The sequence below is a fragment of the Globicephala melas genome, chromosome 4 (genome assembly GCF_963455315.2).
Source record: "Globicephala melas chromosome 4, mGloMel1.2, whole genome shotgun sequence".
In the NCBI taxonomy this organism is placed as follows: domain Eukaryota; kingdom Metazoa; phylum Chordata; class Mammalia; order Artiodactyla; family Delphinidae; genus Globicephala; species Globicephala melas.
This window is the reverse complement of record NC_083317.1, coordinates 11,538,285-11,557,540: the sequence shown is the minus strand read 5'-3', so window position 1 is coordinate 11,557,540 and position 19,256 is coordinate 11,538,285. Positions and strand designations below refer to the sequence as shown.

At 43.7% G+C, this 19,256-nt stretch overlaps 1 protein-coding gene across 2 annotated transcripts in view; it reads right to left on the bottom strand.

Moving 5' to 3' along the window:
- Positions 1-7,139, bottom strand: part of TMEM50B (transmembrane protein 50B) — a 34,582-nt gene extending 27,443 nt beyond the window's left edge. Inside the window, exon 1 of one of the 2 annotated variants that reach the window (XM_030880791.2) lies at positions 7,004-7,139. The gene's annotated coding sequence lies outside the window, so the exon portion shown is untranslated. Of the gene's footprint in view, positions 1-6,994 lie in introns of both variants that reach the window. The other variant, XM_030880792.2, reaches the window with a different exon arrangement.
- Between the last annotated feature and the right edge of the window lie 12,117 nt (positions 7,140-19,256).

The window sequence follows — 19,256 nt, the reverse complement described above, 5'->3', positions numbered from 1 at the left end:
AAAAAGTAAAGCAAATATGGCAAAATGTTAAAATGTTGAATGTACTGTTCAATTTTTCTGTATGTTTAAAAATTTTTTATAATAAAAAGTTGAAAAAATAGAAAGCCACACTATCATGAATTGCCACCTAAAAAAGATGACTGCTACACAATCCCAGAGCTGATCCAGCCATGGCAAAACTTCACTCACTCTTTGAGGCCATCTTTACCTAGGTTTCCCAGAAGAAGCCATGCTTAGGCATCTTTGCGTCCTCTGGGATTGCTCAGAAAATGCCCTACTCCCCAGTTCAGAGACACTGGCTCCAGGGTCACAGCTTTGAACCACACAGGTGAAAGGGAACCCACCTGGCAAGCAGTACTGCGATGCCAAAGGCCTAGAGTAAGAACATTTCTAAGGGGCTCAAAGGAAGTGGATGCCTTGAAGTACCAATTATCCTCCTCCAGCATTAGCCACCATGCAGGCAGCTAACAGTACAGGCTTTGGAGTTAGCACTGGCCTGGGCCTCTTCCCAGCTGTGCCTACTTGGCCATGTTCATTTATCCATTCCACTTTTAATGGAAGAGTCGCTGTGTGACAGGCACTGTTCAAGCTTTAAATGTCCTTGGGCTATGGTCCTCTGAGGTGTAAACTGGGGATATGACAGCACATCCCTCAGTAAGTGAGAATTAATAAGAAAAGCAGTGTCCAGCACATGTGATCACTCAATGCAATCAACCACTACCTACCAAGAAGATGGTTCACATACATACGACTGCTTTTGTAGAGGGACTCTGCTCCTGGCAGTACTGCCATTACTGTTTGGAAGAGAAAAACGATTACTATCTCTGGGTGATGATGGCAGATGTACACAGCACCTCATTCTGCTCCCTCTTGAAACTTCACGAAAACTGCAATCAATAAAAGGAGTTTTTAAAAAGTCATAAACTCCTAACGATAGGGAGAACAGAAGATGAAACAATAGCAATAAAATTTTGAAAGCTGGAAAGCAGATGGACATGGTAACTGACTTAGCACACCCAAGAAAGCCGAATTCCCAAGCCAGTGGTGGGGAAAGCTGAGAACCAACACAGTTGACAACTTGGGAAGAAGCAGGAAGAAAAGTCAGATCCCAGAACCTGTCCCTTTTCTCGTCATGGTACTGGCAACTGCTTCTTCCATATCCTGGCAGAAATCTGAGGCTTTTCCCCCCCTATGTCTTGTGTTCTGGACTGGGGGATACAAGGCACAACAGAAGATGCAGGTATCATACTGAAAACTGGACAGAAGGGACCTCTGTTCCTCTGTTCTGGTGCAGAAGACTAGCAGCCAGATCCTTTCCTTCCAGATAAGAATCTGGAAAGCTATGCAGAGAAAGAAAACAAAATCACTATAACCTCAGAGATAAGAGAACATATTGCATTTTAAAGCAAGAACAGGATGCTATCATAAGAAACATTCAGAGACTAAAAAATAGCTTTGAAAAATAAAAACATAACTGTGGAATTTTTTTTTAATCCAAATACAAAGGTTAAGAAATAAAAGTTAAGAAAATCTAGCAGTGCGAATTCCCCGGTGGTCCAGTGGTTAAGACTCTGCTCCTTTATTGCCGAGGACGTGGGTTTGATCCCTGGTCAGGGAACTAAGATCTCACAAGCCACGTGGTGCCCCCAACCCCCAGCCCCCCAAAATCTAGCAGTAAGTAGGTGGAAAACAGAAGAAAACAGGTAAGAAAATTAGAAGACCTTTAAAAGGTTCACATCTAAATAAGAGGTGTTTCAGGAGACACTATAGAGAATACAAGGGAGAAAAATAACAAAATATTCAGGAAAATCTCTCCAGAATAGAAAGTACTGTATTTCTAGATTTAAAGGGCCCATCAGATACTCAACCTAATGGATGAAAATAGACCCACGCTAAGACAGGCCATTTTAAAATTCAAACCACTGGAGTCAAAGCAGAAATTAGTCTGCAGAAATTAAAAACAAAACAAAACAAAAACAAATAGCAGAAACTAACACAACATTGTAAAGCAATTATACGCGAATAAAAATTAATTTAAAAAAAACAGGTCAAATACAAAGGATCAGGAATCATAATACTTTGGAATTCTCAGCAACACAAGAAGCAAGATGACAATGGACCAATTACTTCAAAATTCTGAAAGAAAATTACTTCCAACTAAAATTCTATTACCAGCCAAAGTATCAGTCAAGTATGAGGATAGAATAAAAACATATTCAGACAGGCAATGTCTCCAAGAAAACATAACTCTTCTTGTCAAGAAGCTACTGGAGTTTGAGTGCCACCGGAGAGAGTAAATCAACGAAAGAGAATACAGGAAAGATCCCCACACAGGAGAGGTAAAGAGGATCCAGCTATGCCCCAGATGAGGACAACCAGGCCAGACTGAAGCAATGTAACCAGGTACTATGCCAGTTTTTTTTTTTTTTTTAAGTTTTTATTTATTTATGGCATGCAGGATCTTAGTTCCCCAACCAGGGATCAAACCCGTGGCCCCTGCAGTGGAAGTGCAGTCTTTTTTTTGTTTTTAATACATCTTTATTGGAGTATAATTGCTTCACAATACCGTGTTAGTTTCTGTTGTACAGCAAAGTGAATCAGCCATATGCATACATATATCCCCATATGCCCTCCCTCTTGACCCTCCCTCCCACCCTCCCATCTCACCCCTCTAGGTCGTCGCAAAGCACTGAGCTGATCTCCCTGTGCTATGCGGCTGCTTCCCACTAGCTATTTTACATTTGGTAGTGTATATATGTCCATGCTACTCTCCCGCCACCCCACCTCCGTGTCCTCAAGTCCATTCTCTATGTCTAAGTCTTCATTCCTGCCCTGCCACTCGGTTCATCAGTACCGTTTTGTTTTTTTTTAGATTCTATATATATGTGTTAGCATATGGTATTTGTTTTTCTCTTTCTGACTTACTTCGCTCTGTATGACAGACTCTAGGTCCATCCACCTCACTACAAATAACTCAATTTCATTTCTTTTTATGGTTGAATAGTATTCCATTGTATATATGTGCCACATCTTCTTTATCTATTCATCTGTCAATGGACATTTAGTCTGGGAAGTGCAGAGTCTTAACCACTGGACCACCAGGGAAGTCCCTATTCAGCTTTTTAACCTGAGGACTGAATGCCCCATGAACCTGACCCAGATTCCTATCTGTACTCAGCTGTGCTTGGCTTGATCTTGATCATATGCTGGTGCAGTTCCTGCTTTCCTTCTGAACCCTGCAGCCTGCATCAGCAAAGGACATTCACTTCCCTCACAGAAGGTTCTACTTTGACCTACACTGATCACTGCATGCAGGCCACGGTGAGCAGCCCACTCCCTCAGTCTGTATTTCTGCCATCTTTCCAGTATTTGGTGCACACTAGAGCCCTCTGATGCCCTGACTGGAGTGAACACCGTAGCCAAGACTCCCTCGTAACACTGCCCACTGACCTCCTGAGAAAGGGCCCCTGTCAGGGAAACAGGGAAGCTGAAGCCATTCCATCCTGCTCATCTTTCCTGGAAGCTTTCATCTAAAAGTGACAATATTGTCCTTTCCTTACACAGTCAGGTTTGTGCTTACAATTATGGAACAAATTTTTAATCTCAAATTGAGAAAGCGCTAGCATTTTCTAATAAGCCTGTTTGGACCTCATCTGTGCTCTGAGGAAAATAACTTTATTATCACAGTTTATTTAATGAACAATTCACTGTTAATAAAGACACAGTTTATAGTCCTGTAAGGTTTCAGTTTAACTGCAGAAGTTAATAAGGTGTTATGATTTTATAGTCTGGTAGAAATGATTAATCACAAGGTATTATGATTTTGTTGCCCTCTGGAACATTAACCAATTATATCTAACTCAGCAATTTTATTGAGACATTCCTTTCCCTATGGACTACACAGATATCTATTTCTTAAATCCTCTTAAAACCAGTTCTTTGTGGGACTTCCCTGGTGGTCTAGGGGTTAAGAACCCACCTTCCAATGCAGAGGACTCGGGTTCGATCCTGACTGGGGAACTAAGATCCCACATGCCGCAGGGCAACTAAGCCTGCACGGCAACTAGTGAGAAACCCTAAACAAGGAGCCCTGTGCACTGCAATGAAGATGCAGTGCAGCCAAAAAAAAAAAAAAAAAAAACAGTTCTTTGTGGCACCCTCAATAACTATAAAATAAAACTTTGAAACATGCTATGTGTATGAGAATTTTGTTTTGTTTTTAACACTTCACTCAAAACTAAATATACTGTTTATGTGTAAATATTTATACACGTGTGCATATATGTACATGTGTATATTTATGTATTTATGTGTAAAGCTTATTTAAAATTTATTTATTTTCTTTTTTGCCGCGTTGGGTCTTTATTGTTGCTCTCGGGCTTTCTCTAGTTGCGGCGAGTGGGGGCTACTCTTCGTTGTGGTGCGTGGGCTTCTCACTGCGGTGGCTTCTCTTGTTGCGGAGCACAGGCTTTAGGCGCACGGGCTTCAGTAGTTGTGGCACGTGGGCTCAGTAGTCGTGGCTCGCAGGCTCTAGAGTACAGGCTCAGTAGTTGCGGCTCGCGGGCTCTAGAGAGCAGGCTCAGTAATTGTGGTGCACGGGTTTAGCTGCTCCGCGACATATGGGATCTTCCTGGACCAGGGCTTGAACCTGTGTCCCCTGCACTGGCAGGCAGATTCTTAACCACTGTGCCAGCATGCAGGCCCTGTAAAGCTTATTTTAAAAAGCAAGGGAAAGACTGGAATTCCCGGGCGGTCCAGTGGTTGGGACTCGGCGCTTTCAGTACCAAGGGCCCAGGTTCGATCCCTGATCGGGGAGCTAAAGTCCCACAAGCTGCGCGGCATGGCCAAAAAACAAAACAAAATGAAAGCAAGAAAAAGATTAATTTAAAAAATCAGGGTAGAGGCCACCTCTGGAAGAAAGATGTAAATGTTTCATTTCTTAATTTGGTTGTAGATACAATGTTGATCATTGCAATAGTATTATTTAAATTATATATTTATATATATTCTGTACACGTTTTTTGGTACCTGAGATACATTTTGCAACAAAAGAACATCTGTTACTGTTGGATATTCAAGGGGATTACCACAGGAGGGTTATTACACGGCCTCTGTTCAAATTTTCTCTTCCTTAAGGCCTTCTCTATTCATTCCTGCCAAGCTAATCAAATGAGTCAATATAACCTTAAAGTCAACACCATTAAGTTGTAACAAGGTTAATAAATTAACCATTATTTAACCTGGTCCTCAAAATTTTTTTGATCCAGTCTCTAAATATAAAAAGACACACAGATTCTAAGAAATGCATTTATTTCAAGCAAATTAACTACTGCTTTTAAATTATAAAATCCTTCAAGTTACAAAAAAAGATTCCTGGTAAAAAGAGCACTACCTGAAACTTATCCAACAATGCCCAAAAGATTTTCTTGCAGTAAGTCTTTTAATGGCTAAATCTCAGAAACAACCAAACGTCCATCATTAAGGGACCAATAAAATATATTAGAGTATATCTAAACAGCTGCGTACTGTACAGCACTTTAAAAATGAGGTAGGTGCACACTGATATGGAGACGTGTCCTTATATTAAGTCAGTTGCCCAACAGTATCACGGTACTAACCCCTCCTAGGGACTGGAATTCAGGATGCAAAGTAAAGAAACAAGGAATTCTAACTTTTCACTTGATATACTTCCGTGCTGTTTCAATTTTTACTTGATATTATCCTGTAACATTACAAAAAGAGTTTACAACCTGGATATATTACCGTAATCATTTAAAAAGGGCAGATAAGGATAAACCAATAAGATAAATTCTTTACTTCGGACTCCAGAAGTGAATTCAGAAATGACCAGCCAGTAATGGGCCGAGGAGGATGGGGGAGGGGAAGGCGTGTCTCCGGAAGAGGAACACTGCATCCTCTCCGTGCTCTCATTAACCCAGCTTTTCCTGTCGGGTCGATATTCAAGATAACTTTTGATGTTCATTTTAAGGACGAAGAGGCTTGCAACACTATTATCGGCAAAAAAAATGTCTAACGTTTGTTCTACGTCTGAAAACTACGTTTGTCTGAAGATGATGGAAAAGAAGTGTAACAATCCTGGGAGTAAGAGGCTTGGTAATTGTTAAGGAAAGGGATTTATAGCGCAGGTAGGTGAACAGTTTGAGAGAAGAGGTGGGACACTCCGAAGAGAAATCCCAACACACACAAACACACACGCGCGCGCGCGCGGCGCCAGCAGCGGGGAGGGAGCGAGCACAGTCGATCTCAGCACTGCTTGGGCTTCAAAAGGTCATATATTTACCTTTCAAACTAAGCACCTTCCATTGATTAACTCGGAAGCCAATTTACTGGTTAAAAACCAAAATGGTCTTCCCCAGCACAACTACCTTTGCTACATGGGCAACTCTCTGCTGCTCTTTATCTAAAAAGGCACGAACACTTTATGATTAATACGCGAAAGAAGGTTGATCCTCTTCCATTTCCATTTCACACCTCTGTACCTGACTCTCCTACGGAGAGACTCGGAAAAGAGCGCCGAACACTGAAAACATTCCCAGCCATGGTTCAGAGCAAACGGGAGGGGCGACGAAGCACCTGAGTGGCCCCCTGACGCCCCGTGCGGGCCGCACATCGTCTCCCCACCGCCCGTCGCCCCGGGAAGCTGACAGGCTCAAGACGGAAACCCTTCCAGACCTTCCAGGGAAGCAATTCGATGGTGAGACAACGTGGCGGTGCGGCCCGCTCCGGCCGAGCGCCAGCCACGCTCGCCCGAGGGGACGCGGGCTAGTGCGGAGGGGGCGGCGGCGGCCCCCGCCCCGCAGAACGCCCGGACGCCCCGCGGACCCGCTCCGCCCGGCGGCGCCTCTCACCGGAGAGGCCGGGCCGGGCATCGCCGCACCTCGCAGGCCGGGCCGGACGAACCGGGGGTGCCTTCCTACGCGCGGGCGGCAAGCGCCAGCCCCTCGCACGCCCCAAACCGGCCTCCCGCACTCACCCGGCTTACCCGACGTCCAAGCCGACACCAAGCGCGAGCGCAGAGGAAGAGGCGGCTAAGCCGCGGCAGAGCCGGGGTCCTCGGCTCCACCTCAGCCCCCGGGAGCCGGTAGCAGTCCGCGGGCGAAAGGCGAGGGCGCCGGCGGGGCGGGGCGCGGCGCCGTGCGCACCTCAGCAGCCAATCCGCGCGCAGCAAGTGGCCGGCCGGGGCGGGGCGGGGCTCTAGGGGCGGGGCGAGGACGCCACGGGGCGGAGCGAGGGCTCCCGGGTTTTGCCGGCTCTCCGGGAGCTGCTGGCCAGGTTTGGCGTCTGTAAATTAGCGGACGCGTATACCTGACCACTCATGTTGTCTTCTGGATGGCAGCACAGCTGCGTTCCTGCTCAGGGACTTCAAGTGCAGCATCCGTGAGATCACGTGCAGGGGGAGCCCAAGACCCAGGGGCAGGGGCTCTCTTTGCCTACAGGCCCAGCGGCGTTGACCACCAGCTGCCCAGTGTAGGGCACGTGCTCCAAGAGGGTTCTCAGGAACTGAAGGTCTGTAAAGATGTCCTTTTCTAATCCCCGCCACTCAGAAATGGAGGCCTAGAAAGGTGAAGTTACTTGTCCAAGGCTACCAACTAGTACTGTAACCCGAGGTTACCAACACAACTAACTAGTCTTCTGATTCTGTCCTGAAGCTTTTCCCGGCCATCCACCAGATTTTTGTTTTTCTTATTGTCAGGTCTCTTCCTACTGTATCCTTTACAGACGCTACATCTTGAATTTTCAATGTAACTTCAACAGCCTTTGCAAGCCCCGTCTGTCTAAATTTCCTACGGAATATAAAATGTCATTTAGTTGCTTGGGGGAAAGGCATTGTGTAAGTCCAGTTATTATCAATAGAAATCTAAAAAAGCTTTTACCTGAAGTATAATAAAATAAAAGGTTTTGTGTCCCAAGTTATCACAAAAGGCCATCCTCTTCTACTCCTGTTACTCCTATAACTCTTATACGTGTAAGAGGAACAATCCCTAGTTTTTGATGTTTTTTCCACTATCAGTTCTCATTTTCATGGATACTGTTTTTCTATCTTTTATATTTTATATACACTTGCAGTTACATTACCCATCATCCTGATAACATGTGCTAGGATCTAGGTGCCCAATAAATATTTGTTGAATAAATTACTTTAAAAATATGTGCAACCTTAAAATTAGTTAAATTGCTGACCTATGAAAGTTGACTTTTTAAAATAAGTTTTTAGGGACTTCCCTGGCTGTCCAGAGGTTGGAACTCTGTGCTTCCACTGCGAGGGATGCAGATTCGATCCCTGGTCAGGGAACTAGGGTCCCGCAGGCCACAGTGTGGCCAAAAAGTAAGTAAATAAATAAAAGGTTTCAAAATCTATCTTCTTGCGGAGCATAGGCTCTGGATGCACAGGCTCAGTGGCCATGGCTCACGGCCTAGGCACTCCGCGGCATGTGGGATCTTCCCGGACCGGGGCACAAACCTGCTTCCCCTGCATCAGCAGGCAGACTGTCAACCACTGTGCCACCAGGAAAGCCCTTCTTTTTTGATTATTGTATTAGGGTTAGATTTGGCTGCATGAAGCAGGGGAAAACAACCAGAAAATAAGAGTGGCTTAAACAAAAATTGGTATTTCCCTCTCAAGTTTTAGAAGTCCAAAGTTAGCCTAGAGCTGGCCTGGCACTTCATGGAGACAGATGCAGCATCCTTGTTGCAGCCAAGAAAGTCACACATGTATTTATTTATGCTTTCAAATATACTTGTATTTGGAAGATATCAGCCTCCATTCCCAATGTCACTTCATGGTCTAAGAGAGCTGCTGGAGCTCTAGCCATTATACTTGCATTCCAACCAGAAGGTGAGAGGACAAAGGGAACATGTCCTCTCTTTAAGAACCTTTCCCTGGACTTCCCTGGTGGTCCAGTGGTTAAGAATCCACCTGCCAATGCAGGGGACGAAGGTTTGATCCCTGGTCAGGAAACTAAGATCCCACATGCCACAGCTACAGAGCCCTCACACCTCAAGGAAAGGTCCCACATGCTACAACTGAGACCCGACGCAGCCATAAATAAATAAATAAAGTGGTTGTACTATTTTAAAAAAAAGAACCTTTCCCAAAGTTCGCATATACCATTTCTGCTTTCATTCTGCTGGCAAAAACTTAGTCACTTGGCTACACTAAACTGGAAGGGAGGCTAGAAAATGCAGTTTCAGTACTGAGGAAGAAAGGAAGAATAGATACTGGGGGACAAGTAGAAGTTTCTACCATAGTCTCAAATCGCATCACTGTTTAAAACATTAAGTATTTTAAGATTCTACTAGATGTTTTACCTTTATTACAGAAGAGTATCTGAGAACAAATGCTTACCCCCAGTTATGAAGAAGGATGTTACTGTTGACCTGCCATTAGGATGCACGTGCTTTGAGTTGCCTTCCCAGACTTGAGGGGGGACTTGCACTAATGCAGCTTGTTTCTCTATCATTCTGTAAGCCTCTCCTTCACAGAGAGTCAAACATGTATGTAGCTATGCTTTCAAAAATATGGGCATTTGAAAGATATTGGGATTAAGTTGCTGATGTCAACATTTCAGTGTCAGCATTTCAAATGTACTGATTTGAGTCTTTAGTAAACTTGCCGATCAGCTTTAAAAAAACTCCACATATGCCCTCATTCAGTTGGTATTCGATTATCTCTCTACCTAAGCATGTTTTCTTAAATTCCTATTACCTCCTAGATTCTGGAATCTTTGTGACTTTAGGACCATTTTCAGGTTTGGGCCAGGACAGGTTCTAAAAGACCTACTTCACCTAAAACTGGACAGGTAGAATCCAGTCCAGTTGGTTCAAACCTACTAAGAGAAAGGAACAATCCAGGCTGTCCTTCACACCAGGTCCCACAGGTTCTGGTTTGTTCTTACTTTCTTGAGGCTGCTTCATGAACTTACTCTAATGGATGGCATTCATGTCCCATCTTTTAAGTACACCAAAGTATACTGCAGGAGCTATGTTATGTAAAGCATATTGTGTAACCATGTACTTCCCAAAATACTGTCTTTCTCTGTAAGCTTATTGGGTTGTGAAACAAAAAGACTTCCTGTTAGTAAGTCAGTTAGAACTGTTGTATTTGGATGAAGTTGACTTAAGACTAAGATTACATTCCTTTGGATCTTAAATGACCCTCTCCTAAAAGGATGGATAGTCAGTATCAGTCATCTAGGTAAAAGATGGTCTTTTAGAGGGAAAACAGGATACCAAAGCTTGGAAGATCATTTGATTTAGGCAGAAGAGGAAACACTTCTTTCTGGAGTCTAGACTCTGATGACAGTGGATACATTTATCATTTGGTTTCTTTCAGTTACAAATAACATAAAAAAACAGTCTCAAACTGGCTTTTTAGAATAGTAAAAACAAACAAACAAACAAACAAAAAAACTAGTTTTAGAACAGAAAAAGGGGGACATAATCTCAGTTTAAATAGAGATATATACAGAGAAAATGAGAAGTATGATACTCTCACAAATGAGTCAGGATTTTTTATGTGTCATGTTAAAATAACCATCTATGTTGTGACACAGGAAGAGGTGGTGATGAAATATTACAAGTACTGTATGTCAAGGATATATTCAGACACCAGTGTTTAAAAGACTGATACGGAGACAAATTCTTCAGTGGGTAACAGGGAACAGAGGATGGGTCAGAAAAATATACAGTAGTATAGTAGTATAAGAAGCCATAAAGGGACTTCCCTGGTGGCGCAGTGGTTAAGAATCTACTTGCCACAGGTTCAATCCCTGGTCCAGGAAGATCCCACATGCACCACAACTACTGAAGCCCGGGCACTCAAGGGCCCACGTGCCACAACTACTGAGCCCGCGTGCTGCAGCTACTGAAGCCGGCATGCCTAGAGCCTGTGCTCCACAACAAGAGAAGCCACCGCAATGAGAAGCCCATGCACTGCAACAAAGAGTAGACCCCACTCGCCACAACTAGAGAAAGCCTGCATGCCACAACTAGAGAAAGCCCGCATGCAGCAACAAAGACCCAATGCAGCCAAAAATAAATAAAATTTTTTAAAAAGAAACCCTAAAGAAGTTAGATGGAAGGTCTCTGGGGACAGTATAAGACAGAAATACAATAGGTGACCCCAAAATTAATAAATCATTTCAACACGTAATTTTTATAATATAGATTGACTTTAATTATACTAGAAGGGTAACACATATGAAATGTTTTTTAAACAATGCTTATTGATGAAATTAATGAGATTACTGAGTTTCATGTATATCTTCTGTATTAGTTATCTATTGCTATCTAGCAAATTATCCCAAAACATCAGCAACTTGAAACATCAACTATTTATCTATAATCTTGTACAATTTCTGAGGGTCAGGAATCTGAGAGCAGCTTAGTTGAGTTGTTCTGGCTCAGGATTCCTCATGAGCTTATAATAAAACTGTCAGCTGGGGCTGCAAACATCTGAAGACTTGCCTGAGGATCTGCTTCCCATAAAGCTTACTTACATGGCTGTTGGCTGGAGACCTTGGTTCCTGAGTACATGTGCCTCTCCACAAGGCTGCCTCAAGATATGGCAACTGACTTCACTCAGAGTGACTGATCTGAGAGAGCGTGAGAGCAGGAAGCTTCTAGCCTCAGAAGAGATATACCATCACGTTTGCTATATTCTGTTGGTCACACAGAGCATACCATCATGTTTGTTCTATTGTGGGAGAGCGCTACACAAAAAAATGTGAATATCAGAAAGGGGATTTTTAGGGACCGTCTTGGACACTAGCTATGACCTCCACTAATTTAATAACACTTGCTTCTAAATTAAAAGGGATCTCTGATCTCCTCTGGTACATATTTGCCTTCAGCACTGCAAATGCAAACTCCAGTAGGCATGTAGTACTGGTAATTCTAATGCCGTAAGCCATGGTGCCATGTTTTTCTAAAATGAGGTACAACTCTTGGTAATATTCCCAAGAAAATGAAGTACAATTTTCACAGTAGTTGTATTTATGGGAAAAAATGAGTGTATTTAAAATCATGCAAAATTATGTCATATTTGTATGTAAAATATAATCCCATTCTAGGCTTAGATGACTATAAACAGAGTATTCACCCACATGAATGTCTGGTGGGACATTTGAATGTTGAGCAGGACACAGAACAATCCCTCATTTTGGTCAACCACCCGTACATTGCAAAACACCCGACATCCCTGGCCTCACCTCCTGAATGCCTGTGATCAGGGGTGATATTTGAAATACTTAACAACTAGGGACTTCCCTGGTGGCACAGTGGTTAAGAATCCGCCTGCCAATGCAGGGGACATGGGTTCAAGCCCTGGTCTGTGAAGATTCCACGTGCCGCGGAGAAACTAAGCCCATGCGCCACAACTACTGAGCCTGCGCTCTAGAGCCCGCGAGCCACAACTACTGAGCCCACGTGCCACAACTACTGAAGCCTGTGCACCTGGAGCCTGTGTTCCGCAACAAGAGAAGCCACTGCAATGAGAAGTCCATGCACCGCAATGAAGAGTAGCCCCTACTCGCTGCAACTAGAGAAAGCCCATGCAACACAACAAAGACCCAACGCAGCCAAAAAAAATAAAAGAAGAAGAAAAAAAAGAAATACTCAACAACTAGGGTTCACAGAGATAGCAAACAAATGTATGGCTACCAAGGGGGAAAAGGGGAGGGAGAAAGGGGGAGGGGGAAAGGGGAGGGGGAGAGGGGGAGGGGGAGGAATTGGGAGATAAGGATTGATACATATACACTACTGATACTATGTATAAAATAGATAACTAATGAGAACATATTGTATAGCACAAGGAGCTCTACTTAATGCACTGTGGTGACCTGAAGGGGAAGGAAGTCCAAAAGGGAGGGGATACATGTATATGTATGGCTGATTCATTTTGCTGTACAGTAGAAACTGACACAGCATTGTAAAGCAGCTATACTCCAATAAAAATTAATAAAAATAAATCTAGGATTCCATGGACTTACCAACCAATCAGAATAGGTGCCAGCCAGCATGACATACTGGTCCAAATGGGCTAAACAGAAGCTCGGCCAGTAGTGCCCCTCTAATCACCTTGTCAACTGAAAATTCTCCCACAAATTTCCAAAACGTCCTCTCGGGGGCAGTAATGCCTCTGCTGAGAACCACTGAGTTACCACTGAGGACCGCACCCTGCACCCAGCATTTCATGTTCATCTTCTCAAAGGATTACAACAATCCTGCATTTGACAGGTGAGAAAACAGAAGCCCAAGAAGGTCTCATAGCTAGCGAGTGGAAAACCCTGGATCTGAGTTCAAGTCTCTCGAGCTCTGAAGCCCATTCATTTCCTCTCCCCTACATCACATTTCCTCTTGCTCGTCGGTGTTACAGTTAGTCAGGGAGGCAGGGACCTCGAGGGAAATAAAGGACAAGAATAATAATCCAGCTAGAAAACACACTGAATCCTACCTACTATACAGCACAGGGAGCGCTACTCCAAACATATAGTAACGACCTATATGGAGAAGGAAGTTTTAAAAAGAGTGGATATATGTGTATGCATAACTGATTCACTTTGCTGTACACCTGAAACTAACATAACATTGTAAATCAACTATACTCCAATAAAAATTAAAATAATAAAAAAAACCCACACACTGAATGCAAAGCAGCCCCAGGAACCTCAGTGTCTGGAGTTCTGGAATCATCACTCAGTAATGTGATCTGCTCCAGTTTCCTCTCTGCCAGCACCATAGCTTGGTGTGTGGGTAACAACAGGGATCTAGAATCAGACCAACTATAGTCGGTCTGGATTCAAATCCCAACTCTGCCACTTCCTAGCTGCATGCCAAGTTATTTCATCTGTGCCTTAGTTTCTCTGTCTCTCAGAAACAGTTAATAATAATACCTATGTCATAGGATTGTTGTGAAGATTAAGTTAGTTAACGTAAGGAAGGTGTTCAACAAGTGTAGGCTTTTGTCGCCTTCTCTGTATCTCATACCTCATGGCTCGTTATTACGCCCTATCACCTTCCTGATTCATGATGACTTCAGCTTGCGTTTGCCCTCTTGATGCCTTGTCATCTGTCTTTGTGCAAACTTGCACTGCTGTTTATTTCATTTGCTCCGTATTGGTTAGTCCTACTTTCCATGAGAGCATACAACAATCTCATGCTGGTTTAACAGATAATGAGATAGCGCTATATGTGTTGAATTGGAAAAATCTTGAAGATATATTAATAGGCAGGTGAAGAAAAACATAAGAATATGTATAGTGTGCTCACATTTGTGTATTTTTGTGAAAGCAATGGAGAGACAGTGCGGGTATGTAAATCACATACAGTTGACCCTTCAACAGCTCAGGCGTTAGGGGTGCAGTGCAGTCAAAAATCCAAGGATAACTTGGATTTGGTTTCACATCCCAGATTCAACCAACTGTGAATCGTGCAGTACTGTAGTATGCATTTATTGAAAAAAAAAATCCACATATAAGTGAACCTGCACAGTTCAAACCTGTGTTGTTTGAGGGTCAGCTGTGCAGAAATTTTTGAAAGGATATTGTGGTATCAGGATAATGGCCCCCCCAAATATGTCCTAATCCCAGAATCTCTGAATATGTTATGTTACATAGCAAAGGGAAATTAAATTTGCAAATGGAATTAATGTTGCTAATCAACTTTTTTTTCTTTTTCATTTTTAATTTAATTTTTGTTTTGTATTGGAGCATAGTTGACTTACAATGTGTTAGTTTCAGGCGTACAGCAAAGTGGTTCAATTATACATATACATATACCCACTCCTTTTTAGATTCTTTTCCCATATAGGTTATTACAGAATATTGAGTAGAGTTCCATGTGCTATACAGTAGGTCCTTGTTGATTATCTATTTTATACATAGTAGCATGTATATTCAACTGACTTTATTTTTTTTAATTAATTTATTTATTTATTTTTGGCTGCTTTGGGTCTTTGTTGCTGTGCACGGGCTATCTCTAGTTGCGACGAGCAGGGCTACTCTTCGTTGAGGTGCACGGGCTTCTCGTCGTGGTGGCCTCTCGTTGCAGAGCACAGGCTCCAGGCATGCAGGCTTCAGTAGTTGTGGCACGTGGGCTCAGTAGTTGTGGCGCACGGGCTTAGTTGCTCCGCAGCAGGTGGGATCCTCCCGGACCAGGGCTTGAACCCATGTCCCCTGCACTGGCAGGCGGATTCTTAACCACTGTGCCACCAGGGAAGCCCCTCAACTGACTTTAAAATAGGGAGATTATGCTGGGTGATCTGGATAGGCCCAGTGTCACCACAAAAGTCCTTAAAAGTGAGAGAGGGAGGCAGGATAGTCAGAATCGTGTGACATGAGAAGGACTCCACCTGCTGTTGCTGGCTTTGAAGACAGAAGAAGGGGCTACAAGCCAAGGATACAGGCAGCCTCTAGAAGCTGAAAAAGCAAGGAATCAGATACTTCTCTAGAGCCTCCAGAAGGAATGAAGCCCTGCCAGCACTTTGATTTTAGCCCAGTAAGATCCACCTTGGACTTCTGGCCTCTAGTACTGTAAGATTATAAATTTGTGTTGTTTAAGCCTCTAAGTTTGCAGTCATTTGTTACAGCATCCATAATACAGATAAGCAAGAAATTGTTGATGAAGATTAGATCTGGGAAGTAGGCTCAGGAGGTCTGGATCTGGAGGAGTCTGGGGTAAAGAGGAACTCACTTGTTTATTGCCTATCCTTTTTCATTGATTGGATTTTTTACTATATACATACAAATTTTTAAAATAATCTTTTTCCCCCAAATAAAGAACCTTACCTATTGAACTATGTAACACCTCATCATCCAGTTGATGATGATTGGCCCTGTCCTCAGGCCAATGGCTTTGGCCCCTGTGGGACTGTGGGCAGGCAGGCACTGTAATCGATACATTTAGAATGAGTATCTTCCAAACCTCTCAGGATACTCAAGTCCATAAAAGTGGGACCCAGAGGCATGCACACGTGCTCTGCCTTCCTCTGCCAGCTCCCTGTGTCCAGAAGGCCATGGAATCATGACTTCTTAGGATGCTTTTTCTTAGGGTTGGAGAAAAGAAAGAGAAGAGAGGGCAGGTAGGTTCCCTAGACCTCAGTTTCCCCACAGGCTGTGGGCAACAGGATGTGTAACAGGAAACAATGGGAATTGACATAGCAACTACTGCTTGATCACCTGCTGAGTTTTAAAGTAAAAAGTCTGTATATGTAATTAAAGACCATTCTCTCTCAGTCATTTTCACAAAATGTGCATTTGTTTTTATCTAGTTTTTCTCCACATTATGGATTCTTGTTTAGGTAAGGCCACTGCTCAGTTTGGTAAGAGTAGCTATCTGTTGTAAGAAAGACACAGTAACAAAGGCCTGGGAATACTAGCAAAGTTTCATGGGGTTTTGGCAGAAATTGGTAAGTAATAATCAATTTTTGCTGCAGCCATAAAAGCATCTAAAATAAAATTCTTAAAACATTGGCAGTCATTTCTCTGCTTAACACAATTTAAAATAATTCTCGGGGTGTGTGTGTGTGTGTGTGTGTGTGTGTGTGTGTGTGTGATGAATTGGGAGATTGGGATTGACATATATACACTAATATGTATAAAGTGGATAACTAATAAGAACCTGCTGTATAAAAAAATCAAGAAAATTTAAAACTTCAAAAAAAAATTAAAACATAAAATAAAATAGTTCTCGTTTCCTATGCTTCTGAAGATATTTCTTGCCTATAGAAAAGTAGCAAGCAACCTACCAAAAGCAGAACCCCTCTGCGTTGTCCTTTACTGTTTTCTCGTCTTAATAAAAGCTTTCATATGCCATAAAATTCACTCCTTTAAAAGGCACAGTTCCATGGTTCTTGGGACTTCCCTGCCCCAGCGGTTAAGACTCCCCCTTCCACTGCAGGAGGCGCGCGTCTGATCCCCGGTCAGGGAACTAAGGTCCACCGTGCCGTGTGACGTGGCCAAAAAAATAAAAATAATAAAAAAAAAAAGGCACAATTCCATGGTTCTCACTATGTTCACAGAGTTGTACAACCACTACCACAGTCAATTTCAGAACATTTTCATCACCCCCTAAAAGAAAACCTGTCACCATTAGCAGTCACTCATTTCCTTACAGCCCTAGGCAAGCACTGATCTACTTTCTGTCTCTACAGACTGGCCTACTCGGGACTTTTTATACAAATGGAATCATACAATTTGTGGTCTTTCTTGACTGCCTTCTACATTTTCATTTAAAGCCTGCAGCTAGCTGAAGATGAGACAGAGAAATTTCAGTCAATGCAGGAAACTGACTGAAACTGGCAAGATTTGCTTTGAAATCGATACTTCCCCAAGAGAAGAACTATGGAACATTTTTTTTCAACAAATCTTAAAAATAATAAAAACTTCTGTTTATTATTATATTAGCACAACAGGGTACATAATTTAATACTTAGGGTGGAGTGCTCATCGCGTTTCATTAACCACACAGGATTCTTCACGTACAATAGATCATTGAATCCTCATAAGAAGCATTCCTGTTTACACCTGAGAAACCTGTAGGTCCGTGAGGTTTGGTCACGGATCATACACCTACAAAGTGGCAGAGCAGAAAGTTTAATGAGTCCACGTGCCCCAGGCCCTACAATCTAGTGTATAGTGCCTGTTTATCCCCAAACCATGAAATTCCCATGATCTCATCCGTGTCGGTCACATTTCTTAGTTGCAAATGGCAGTCCTGGATTAAGCAGCTGGATTAAGCAGAAAAGGGATTTACTAAAGGACACTGGAAGTTTGGGGAGGGTGGAGAAAGTGGCTCAAGGTTGTTTCCAGGAACAATGCCTAAAACCACACTGAAGAACTGGGCTGGTGAAAAAAACACAGGAATGGCTGTGGCCACCATGCACTAGACGCCAGGAACTTGAGTGCCACTGCCACCAGCACTGATGCCACTTCTGGGCCAGCAGTTCCACCTGGCAGCCACTGCCTTCCTGTACCAGCCAAGTGGAACTTTCACAGAGAACCAACGCATTTCCTCCCATGCCTCATTCTGAACACATGTCTCCCAAGGACAAGTCTTGTTGGCAGTCTAGGTCAGGCACCCATTTCTGAGCATATTTAAGTGAACTAGGATTTTCTCTCTTGCCAAGACCAACTTCAAAAGTCTGACTTCCTGTGCTAAGAACCACATCCTCCCCAGATGAATGACAGATGCCGTCATCAATATGGGTGGACTATTTGGAAGATGATGGGCAACCAAAAGTACAACAATTGTCTACTATCCATTTAAGCAAAGCTCACTGGGAATCTTGGGGCTCGGCTGGGCCAATCATGGCATAAACTGTGGTTGAATGGAGGAGCTGAGAGGATGAGGCCATGGAACCAGGTTCCCCCGCAGGATAAAACCACAGAGAGCACAGAGGCCCAGCTATAAATGCCAAAGCCAAGTTGCCACTGGACCATATGCTCCTCAATACAAGGTCCTCTTGGTGCACCAGGAAAGACCTCCCACCCTCTACACACATAACTGTGAGTAGGTCTCTTGTAACAATCTTAACCTTACTGGAGTGTATTCAGATGTTATCTGTCCTGTCGAAACCTTCAGGTAGGATCTGCCACTTAGTGGGGATGGGGGGACATCAATCACCTAGGAAAGATGTGGGTCTTTGAACAGGAAGCCAGACCTTTGAAATCAGTCTTGGCGGTAAAGGAAGTCCCTTAAGACAGCAGTCACCAACCTTTCTGGCACCAGGGACCGGTTTTGTGGAAGACAAGTTTTCCATGGACTGGGGCGGAGGGGGTGGGGAGGGGAGGGGATGGTTCAGGGCTCAGGCGGTAATGTGAGTGATGGGGAGCGATGGGGAGCGGCAGATGAAGCTTCGCTCGCTCGCCCGGTGCTCACCTCCTGCTGTGCAGCCCGGTTCCTAACAGACCTCGGACCGCTACTGGTCCGCAGTAGCGGACCCCTGCCTTAAGACCTTACTTTCCTAGCCTAGATGTGGGGGAGGAGAGGCATGCTGAGGGCACTTGAGGGCCCTGACAAAAGTGGAAGAGGGGTGTGCTCTTTCCCTCCCCAGCAGGCTGGGGACTGGGCTCCGAGGCAAACTGGAGAGGGTCACAAGCTGTATCATCCCATCCTAGGGACTGTCTTCCTTTCTTTTCTGTCATCCCTGAGCCTTGAGGAAAGCTGTGTTTGGATGTTCCAGTCTGGTCTCAGCCAGGCAAGAGGTATTATAACAACACCTCTGGGTCTGCCCTTAG